This window comes from Humulus lupulus, chromosome 8, assembly GCF_963169125.1.
Source record: "Humulus lupulus chromosome 8, drHumLupu1.1, whole genome shotgun sequence".
Classification (NCBI taxonomy): domain Eukaryota; kingdom Viridiplantae; phylum Streptophyta; class Magnoliopsida; order Rosales; family Cannabaceae; genus Humulus; species Humulus lupulus.
The window spans coordinates 180,771,836-180,782,622 of NC_084800.1; positions in this window are offsets into that span (position 1 = coordinate 180,771,836).

Below are 10,787 nucleotides of genomic sequence, written 5' to 3' on the forward strand. Positions count from 1 at the left end.
TTGAAAAAGTCACATGAGACCTTGATTTCTCCTTTGGTTGGACCTACATACACTATCAAAGAGATTAAATATGACAATGCTTCTACCACAGCTCGAAAGGTCAAAGGCATTAATTTGGCTAGTTCTGGGTCTGGAGATGTCGAGCTTGACACCCCTGCTGTCCTGACTGCTCTCGCTTCTATCCAGACAGGAATTGCAAGTCTCTCAGAGCGGTTCACTGCCATGGAGGATCTCAACGCCAAATCCTGACTTCTTTGGTGATCATCAATGCATCTACCACTCCAGCTCCATGACAGTTATAGCTCCTCTCCATCCACTTTTGTTTTGGTTTCGTTTCATTGTTCTTTGGTATTTTTTTAGACAACGAGAGGGAGAGAGAGTACTCATTTTTTTTTGTGCTTTGATTAAGTGTTTTGACATGCAGTTGTTCATTGTTTTTGTTATTTGTTTTAGTCATGTGCTTTGGTTATTTTTGGCAAGGGGAGTCATTTTGAGACTCTTGTGAATTTATGCAGGATCTTTTAAAAAATAGATATGCATTGTCTATAAAATTGCCAAAGGAGGAGATTGAAAATCCTAAAATTGGCAAATTTTATAGAAATATCTTTTTATTTATAAGATAATTTTACTTTCCCATTATTGTGATTTTCGGAATATTACTTTCCTATTATGGTGATTTTCGAAATATTACTTTACTATTATTGTGATTTTCGGAATATTATTGGTTGGAATTAGTTTGTAAGGTTTTCATATTATTCCTTATTTAGCTTGATTTTATCACAATATGATTATAAAGGGAAATTGTATATTCGTTATATTAAGCAAATATTCTGTACTTACTCAAAATCATTTATGAAATATTTGTCTTTTAATTTTCGTGCAGCTCAAGGTAATAAACTTCAGGAAACTGAATATTTGAAGTAATTAATTGTTATTTCTATCTTGAGAAATTTGATTTGACACAGATATTAGCTGTCCCTACCAAATTCGTATTTGTCGGATTCGAATCTTCTAAAAATGAAAATTCTTCATCAATCAAGAATATTTTCAAATATTCTTGCTTTTATTAGGAGATCATTTCTCAGTCACTCTGAGCACGAAAAAGACTCTATAAATATGCTTCTAAGGCATTGAGAAAAAGGGAACTTGTTGGTGCATAATTTGTGAGTGAAATTGTAATATTTGTGAGAGTTCCTTATTTGTATTCAAGATCATAGTATTCAGATGATCTTGTAGTAAAATGAGTGTTTAGTTTTTGTGGTGAGTTTATACCACTTTCATGAGTGAATACATGTTGTAATTTGAACACAATTTTTAGTCTTCAGGTGAGGATTTTTACAAGTCTTGTGTTGGGAGGATGTAATCACTCGCTGGCCATTGAATGTAGTTCAAGTGGTTAGACATTTCAATTAAAATCATCTTAGTGAAGAGAAGTACAACAAAGTTGCGGCAAATCTCATGAAGGAGCCTTGTTTTGTTTAAGTCAATATTTTGTACTTGTGTCTTTTTAAATTGGTTTTATTTTCTCGGCATTGCCCCATGAAGTAAGTTATCCGAAAGGGTTTCTGAACCTTGTAAAAATTTGTTGTGTTCTTTATTGTTTTTGCACTGTCTTTTTATTGTATTCAGTTTCTTTCGTGATAAGTTCGTATTCTGTCCCAACATATCTGAAATTTATTTCAATATTTAATTACCATTCCGCACCTTAATTAATTCACCTAATTTAATTAATTTGGTAATTATTAAAAACAGAATTTCAAGCACTGCTAACAATTATAACAAAGTGACAAGTAATAATTATTTGAAAAAATATTTAAGTATTTTAGAACAATTTGATAATCGTTCTTCGCCATGCTATTATGATATTGGAGAAGAATTATTAGTAAGTGTTGACGCGGTTTTTCGCCAACAGGAAATTAAGAAAAGAAGAGAAAGGGATTAGTACTAAAGTTGAACCGACACAGATATATGATCTTAGAAAAATGAAATGGCTACTCGAGACACGTTTTTTAAGTGGTTCGAAGGTTAAAATCCTTCTACTCCACTAGTCGATATTATTGCTATGTTCAGGGGATACAATTCTAGGGTATTTCTTACAAGAGAGAATCCAACCCTTATTAACTCCCAAAGTCTCCATATTTATAGGAGAAGGCACCTGGGAGTTGGTAAGAAGGCCATCCCGTGACCTTCTTACCTATCATGTCAACTCTGTGACATTCATGATTAATTCCTAAACTTGACACATAAGTGTGGTCAAATCAATAGGTAAGGGGATAATGGGCCGCACGGCCCAACCTAGTTGAGGATGTCTGAATACGCACGTTCCTGCTGCGTGTCCGAGAAGTCAGGGATATATCAGACACGTGATGTCTGATGTATGCACGTTTACCTTGCGTGGCTGACTTTATAAAGGGTTACAGCCTTCAACCCCAGCTCGTACTGCGGGCTGGATGCTTTACCCGGCCTTCGGTCGTCGGAGCCTGGACTCTGTCTTTAAGTTACCAGAGGTGAACCCTTAGATTACCTCGAGCTAAGGAGGTGCGACCTTACGATGCAACTCCGGTTGCGGGGGATGTCCACGAGATAACCATGGTTAGGCCGCAGCTCAGCTTGCTAATCAGCCCGTGGGAAAATCAGGGCGTACATCTGCCCCCCAAGCCCCTGCTCGTGGCACATGACGTCGGATAAGGCCACAGTAGGGGCTTTTAGGCTTCCCCACGAACTTTTCACCTTCCACTCTTTACGTAGGCATTTGATACGTGGAACATCGTGGTTGGTGACGGTACGTCTTCCGAGAACCGCATTTAATGGCCTAGCCTACGCCCAGCCGTCGTTTCATATTTCGAGTGGAGGGCCTTGGATCCCACATCAGGGCCATCCAACGGCCCTTCTAACGTGACCCTTCACGTATATATAAAAGGGGTGGCCACCCTATGCATGGGCCACCCTTTTACTCGAAATTTCTCAGAAACTCTCTCCTTCTTCTCTCTTCATCTCAGAAGAAAAAACCCTCTTCTTTGTGGCCGCCATTTTCAGCATCCAAGAAGCTCAGGCGTGAGGACTCCTCCAAAGCTTTGGACCAGTATTCCGGCGAAGCCCCCACCTAGGCGACACCTTCATCCACCTTCCAATCAGATATCCTGTAAGTTCCCTGACCATGCGTGTTTTGAAAATATTTTTCACTGTAGCTTAGGTAAATATTTACTATAGTCACATGCATGGGTTTACTGGTTTTTGTGGGAATGAAGGGTGAAAGCCTTTTAGGTTAGGGTATTTTTGCCGTAGGAAATTACTTAAGAGTATGGTTTGCAGGATGCCTTTTCTGGGGACAATTTCTGGGTAGGATTTTTGACATATTTTGGGGGCAAAAGCGGGTAGCTTAGGGGATACGCTTCACAGGCGATTTTGCCTTTCATGCCTACTGGAACTTTCCCTCCAAGGCAAAATTTTAATCTGACCCTCCTGACACACGAATTCTGAGTAATCGGGGATCTGTTGGGGGCACAGGCGCGTGTTCGTTGAACCGCGTGGTCTCACTCTCCACGGGCTGGCCTTACCTCAGCTCGTGTAAAGAATAATTTGGTCTTCCATATGCTTAGGTCGCCTTTTCTGAAACATTTTCTTTTGTTCATTAGGCGACTTGATGGCACCGAAGAGGAACGCTCCAAAGAAGACAGTTGGCAGCTTGGCATCTCAGCAGGATAAAGGAAAGGCGGTGATACCGGACTCTCTGATCCCCAGCTTTGGGCCGGCAGTGGAGCAGGAGCTTGAGGTGGCTCCTGACGCGTTCTTTGAGGCAGAGAGGATCATCTCAAAGATCACCGACCAGGTGAAGATCAATAAAATCTTCCTCTCCCACAACATCGCGTTGGGGAAGGCATCTGTGGTGGCACGACCTCGCGCAGAGGGCGAGCGGAGCTGCGCGCCGCTCGACGAATCGTTCACGGCCTGGAGAAACGAGCATTTTAAGGCGGGGGCCTTGCTGCCACTGGACCAGTACTTTGCTGACTTCCTGAATTATGTGAAGTTGGCCCCCTTCCAGCTCCCCCCCAACTCTTATCGGTTGTTGGCGGGGTTGAGATACTTATTTTTGAAGCATGAGTGGGAGGTCCCCACTCCTGCGGATATTTTGTATTTCTTCTGCCTCAAGGCCAGCCCGGATCAGCGGGGTTGAGGCGATGGGTTTTACTATCTAACCCGATTCCCCAATACGGCTGCGGTCATTGAGTTGCCCAGCCACCCCAATGACTTTAAAGACCAATTCTTTATGTCGACGGGGTTCAGGAACTGCGAGCTCCATTACTTCAATCGTCCTCGTAAGTGCCTTTTATCTTTAGCTTGTAAGTTAGGTTTCATACATATCCTGTGTCCCTTTCTGACTTGGATTAATCCTGCAGCTATCTTCGTGAGGATAGAGAAATCTACGACCCTCGGAGGTCAATACGAGACACTGGCGGGCTTGCCCCCCAGTGAGAAGGACTACCGGGTGCTCGTGGCGGACGAGACGATGGTGGCTTGTAAGCTGATTTTCCCAAATCAGACTTTGAATCTAAGGAGGCCTCGGGGGCCTCCCCCAGCTCGCACCTCTATGCCCATCATCGTGGATGAGGTCGCGATGGACGAGGACGAGGAGGATGAGGAGGACGAGACTCCACTTGTGAGGAACAGGAAGCGGGCGCTGGAGGTCGCCCAGATAACAGAGGAAGAGAGGATCCAGTCCGGGGCAGCCGCGGGTCCCTCGGGCCAAGGTAACCTTTATACATTTAGGAACTTAGATAGGGCCATTGCCTACCCCCGGCTAGCTAGATTCAACCCCAGACAACTCGTCCATCGTCACCGAAGTGATCCGGACAACCCTGCTCCACTGCGTCGATCAGCTCGTGCTGGACTACCAAGATAGCCGACCTAGGGGTACCGTAGTCGTAGACAGCATCTCATCCTTTAGGTCGATCCTATTCGAGGAGTATGGGACCAACCTTAGGTCTTGGCCATCCCTCAAGAGAGGTGTCGTGGCTCCGGGACTTAGGCAATATGTAGAAGAATCCAGCCCAGAAATAGAGTCAGATCCAGAACTTGCCCCAGCTCGAGAAATAATTGACTTAGACTCTCCCGTAGAAACTCCGGAACCGATGGTCGTAACCATAGGTTCTTCTTCTAGCTCGGGGGGTAGGGCTTACTCTAGCATGCGCGTACTTTAATTATTCTTTTTCCCCCTTTGTTTTTGGTTTCTATATGATTGCTAAATTTCGTACTAACCATGTTTTTGCTTTGGCAGAAGAGATGTCTCAGCCTGAAGAGAGCCTGCAAGGTGCGTTCGCTGGGGCCTCTGGGCCAAAGATGAAGAAGCTCCGGACCTTGAAGAAACCTTCTGGAACTCCCACTAAATCTCCTGCAAAGGAGAAGGAGCAGCTCCCCCCCGCTCAGGTCGTGGGAACTAATCCTCCTGCTGGTGGTGGGAGCAACATGCCCCCACCTCCTCCGCGAGCTCCTATCACCATCCGGGACTCAGAAACGGAGGCCGGGGCTTCGGCGATTGTCCCCCCTGAGGTCCGCATCCCAGTCAATCCCCAGGACCTGGAGAAGATCCCAGAGGCCTTCTGGGGAACGGTGTATGAGTCGGCGAACTACGCCGTCAGCCATATATACAAGTTCACCGAGAACGAGCTCTGGGCCATTGAGACAATGAACCCGGTTGGCGTAATGGAGTCTTCAATGAGCATGACCCTAACGGTAAGCTGACCTATTCTTTTAAGGCTTTTACTATTACACTTTGCCCTATTTTTCCTCCAAGGCAATTTATCTTTCATTTCTCGCAGGGCGTCGTTGCTCTTCACCGAAGCATCGTCAGGGCCAAAACTCAGCTCGAGGATATGAGGACCGAGCACCAGATCTCTCTTCAGGCGGCTAAGGATGCCTTGGCGACCTCGAAGGCCGAGTTGGAGAAGACCCGCTCGAAGGTCCAAGAGCTCGAGACTTCCCTCGCCACCTCGCGGACAGACCTAGATACCGCGAAGGTTAAGGCCAAGGCCGCCCTGGAGGCCGAGCAGGCAACTTCGGAAAAGGCCTTGGAAGACCTGTTCTATCATTGTTGGGCCTACAACCCGGATGCTGACTACTCCTTTTTGTCAGCGAGTCTTTGGGAGCGCCTGCTGGTGAAGTTCCAGGCTCGCCTCGACAATGAAGCGCCCTCCGAGGCTGGGGAAGGCTCTGGTGCAGCTGAGCAAGGCGAGACGGAGACCTCCAAGGGGCCACCTGGCGGAGCTTAGGGATTTTCCTCTCTTGTGCCCTTCACTATTTTTTATGATTTTTTGTGTAACCTTTGCATGAGGTGCTTCCACCTCGAGACAATTTGGTTTTATGTTTTTAATTGATCTTCTTCTCTTTGCGCACTTTGGTTACAATTTTTTTTTGAGAAACTTAGTTTGCGTTAACTGTTATCCATATCTCGAGCTCTTTAGGAAGAACAACGATCAAATAGATTTAAATCAACTTCTAAGTTTTATGACCCAGTTATGACCAGGAGCTTGATTTGAAAACTTAGTTCGTGTTAACTTTTATCCATATCTCGAGCTCTTTAGGAAGAACAACGATCAATAGATTTAAATTAACTTCTAAGTTTTATGACCTGGTTATATCCAGGAACTTAATTTGAAAACTTAGTCCGTGTTAACTTTTATCCATATCTCGAGCTCTTTAGGAAGAACAACGATCGATAGATTTAAATTAACTTCTAAGTTTTATGACCTGGTTATATCCAGGAACTTAATTTGAAAACTTAGTTCGTGTTAACTTTTATCCATATCTCGAGCTCTTTAGGAAGAACAACGATCAATAGATTTAAATTAACTTCTAAGTTTTATGACCTGGTTATATCCAGGAACTTAATTTGAAAACTTAGTCCGTGTTAACTTTTATCCATATCTCGAGCTCTTTAGGAAGAACAATGATCAATAGATTTAAATTAACTTCTAAGTTTTATGACCTGGTTATGACCAGGATAGGACTTAGTTATCGTTAATCCTTGTCAATATCTCGCATTTTTTAAGAAAAACAACGGTCAATTGATATGAACCAACTTCTAAGTCATTAAGGATACCTGGTTATATCCAGGTACCATATGCCCCCCCCAAGTAACTGGGAAAGGGTCTTTCGTGGTTATTTTATATTACATTTGCAAACACGTACAAAAAGCTGGTTCTCATTCATACACAAAACATGGCCTTCCAGGCCTTACAAGTGAATCATTGATAATATTTCTTTAAATGGACGGTGTTCCAAGTCCGCGGGACTACCCCTCCATCAAGCCGAGCTAACTTATAAGTTCCTTCCTTGATGATTTCGATGACCTGGTACGGTCCTTCCCAGTTTGGTCCCAAGACTCCATCTTTGGGATCTTTCCCGTCCAGGAAAACTCTCCTTAAGACCAAGTCGCCAACACTAAAGGCGCGCTTTTTGACTTTGGTGTTGAAGTAGCGAGTGATTTTCTGCTGATAATGGGCAAGCTGGAGTTGCGAATCTTCTCGCCTTTCATCAACCAGGTCAACGGAATTGCACAGGAGCTCGTGGTTGCGGTCCTGGCCGTAAGATTGGACCCTATGCGAAAGAACTTTAACCTCCACGGGGAGGACTGCCTCACTCCCAAAGGTTAGGGAAAAAGGAGTATGACCCGTAGGAGTCCGATGCGAGGTCCGGTATACTTAGAGGACCTGGGGGAGCTGTTCTGTCCAGACTCCCTTTGCCTCATCTAATCTCTTCTTGAGGCTCGCCTTTAGAGTCTTATTGACAGCTTCGACCTGGCCATTCGCCTGAGGATATGCCACGAAGGAGAAAATTTTGACGATTCCGTATCTTTCACAGAATTCGGTGAACAGGTCGCTGTCGAACTGAGTACCATTATCAGAGACAATCTTCTTGGGCAGACCGAATCGACAGATAATGCTTTTAACCACGAAGTCAAGCACCTTTTTGGACGTTATCGTTGCCAGAGGTTCTGCCTCAGCCCACTTCGTGAAATAGTCGATAGCTACCACCGCGTAACGGATCCCGCCTTTTCAAGTAGGGAGGGCGCCCACCAAATCGATTCCCCAAACAGCGAACGGCCATGGGGACGAGATCATCTTCAGCTTGACCGGAGGAGCTCGGGCAACTGTAGAGAACCGCTGGCACTTATCGCATTTCTTGACGTATGAGATCGAGTCCTCGGACAGAGTTGGCCAATAATATCCCTGCCTAAGGACCTTTAAGGCCAAGCTTTGCCCCCCAGCGTGGTCTCCGCAAAAACCCTCGTGCACCTCCTGCAGGATAGCCTTTGCCTCATCTGGAAGAACACACCGGAGGAGAGGTAGGGAGTGCCCGCGTCGGTAAAACACACCATCGACTATCGTATATCTCGGAGCTTGATACAGGACTCGCCGTGTGTCGTTACGTTCTTCAGGCAGCTTGCCCTCGACGAGATATTCAAGGATGGGGGTTATCCAAGTCGGCCTGGCATTGATCATCTCGACCTCTGTCCTGTCTCCTTCTATACTTGGTTTTTCCAAGAACTCTATTGGTACCAACCCCAAGGTCTCCGTCTCTCCAGAGGTGGTGAGCTTGGCAAGAGCATCTACATTAGTGTTCTGTTCCCAAGGTATCTGTTCGATCGAGCCTTGCTCAAACGCGGACAGCTCAGCCTTTACCTTTGCCAGGTAAGCGGCCATCTTGGGTCCCCGTGCTTGATATTCGCCCAGAAGCTGGTTTACCACGAGCTGGGAGTCACTGAAGCACTGGACGGAGCCCGCCTTCAATTCCCGGGCTATCCTCAGCCCAGCCAGTAAAGCTTCGTATTCGACCTCATTGTTGGAGGCCTTGAACCCAAATCTCAGTGCCGAGTGGAATCTATGTCCCTCGGGGGATATCAAGATGATTCCAGCTCCGGAGCCGTTCTCGTTGGATGAACCATCCACAAAGATCCTCCATGACGCCTGGGACGACGTGACCTGGGGTGAGTCTTCTGCGGGATCCTCCTGGAATCCCGTGCATTCGGCCACAAAATCAGCTAGGGCCTGACTTTTTATGGCGATTCGCAGAGTATACATAATCTCGAACTGACTGGGTTCGATGGCCCACTTTAGCAAACGTCCCAATGCTTCAGGTTTTTGCAAAACCTGCCTTAAAGGCTGATCGGTCATGACGTGTATCGAGTGGGACTGGAAGTACGGTCTGAGCTTTCGAGAGGCCATGATGAGATAGAACGCCAATTTCTCCATCAACGGGTATCGGGACTCAGCTCCGAGAAGTCTTTTGCTAATGTAGTTGACTGGCTTCTGAACTTGGTCCTCTTCTTGTACCAGAACGGCACTTGCTGCGTCCTCGGTGACTGCCATGTAGAGAAAAAGAAGCTCTCCTGCTTTGGGCTTGGACAGTACGGGCGGCTCGGCAAGATGTACCTTCAGGTCGAGGAATGCGCTTTCGCATTCTACTGTCCATTCAAACTTCTTGTTTCCTCGGAGTAGGTTGTAGAAGGGCAAACACTTATCAGTGGACTTGGAAATAAACCGGTTAAGGGCTGCTACCCTTCCGGTCAGACCTTGGACATCTTTTCGCGACCTGGGTGAAGGAAGCTCGAGCAGTGATCTGATCTTGTCGGGGTTTGCCTCGATTCCTCGGGTATTGACTATGAACCCCAGGAATTTCCCCGACGCGACCCCAAAAGTGCATTTCTGTGGATTGAGCCTCATACCATATTCCCGTGATATCTTAAAACATTCTTTCAGGTCGGAAACATGGTTATCTGTAGTCTTTGACTTGACTAGCATGTCATCAACGTACACTTCCATGTTTTTTTCGATCTGATCTGCGAACATTCTATTTACTAGCCTTTGGTAGGTAGCTCCGGCGTTCTTCAGACCAAAAGGCATGACCTTGTAACAGTAGACGTTTTTCGGGGTCATGAAGCTAGTGTGTTCCTAGTCCGCCGGATTCATCGCGATCTAATTATAGCCCGAGTACGCGTCCATAAAGGACATGAGCTCGTGCCCTGCCGTGGCATCTACCAACTGATCAATCCTGGGCAATGGAAAGCAATCCTTAGGGCAAGCTTTATTCAGGTCGGAGAAGTCGATGCAGGTCCGCCATTTCCCATTAGGCTTCGGGACCAACACGGGGTTGGCAACCCATATTGGAAACTTGGCTTCACAGATAAAGCCGCATTTTTTGAGTCGGGCCACCTCTTCCTCTAGGGCTTCAGCTCGAGTTCTTCCTAAACGCCTTTGCTTCTGGGACTTGGCGGGAACGCTTTTATCTAGATGAAGCGTATGCATGATGACACTGGGGCTGATCCCCACCATGACTTCATGGGACCAAGCAAACACGTCCAGGCTATCCCGCAGAAACTTGGTCAGCTCCGCCTTCCTCTTGCTACAGAGGTTTTTCCCGAGCCTGACCGTACGTGACGGATTCTGCGGATCAATGTTCACCTCCTCGAGCTCCTCAATTGCTTGGAGCTCGAATCTGTCCTCGCCTATTCGAGGGTCAATATCCTCACTTAAGATGTCATTTTCCCCCTTGGCGCTTTGAGGTTTTTCAATCTCAGGATCCACTGAGGGTCCCTGAGATTCCTATTCTCCTTGAATGGCCATTGCCAGCTGCCCGGGTTTAGATTTTCCCTTCATGGAAATGCTGTAGCATTCCCTTGCAGCGAGCTGATCGCCATGGATAGTGCATATTCCCGTTGAAGTAGGGAACTTCATCGTGAGGTGGCGAATGGACGTGACGGCCTCGAAAGCTATGAGTGTAGGTCATCCTAA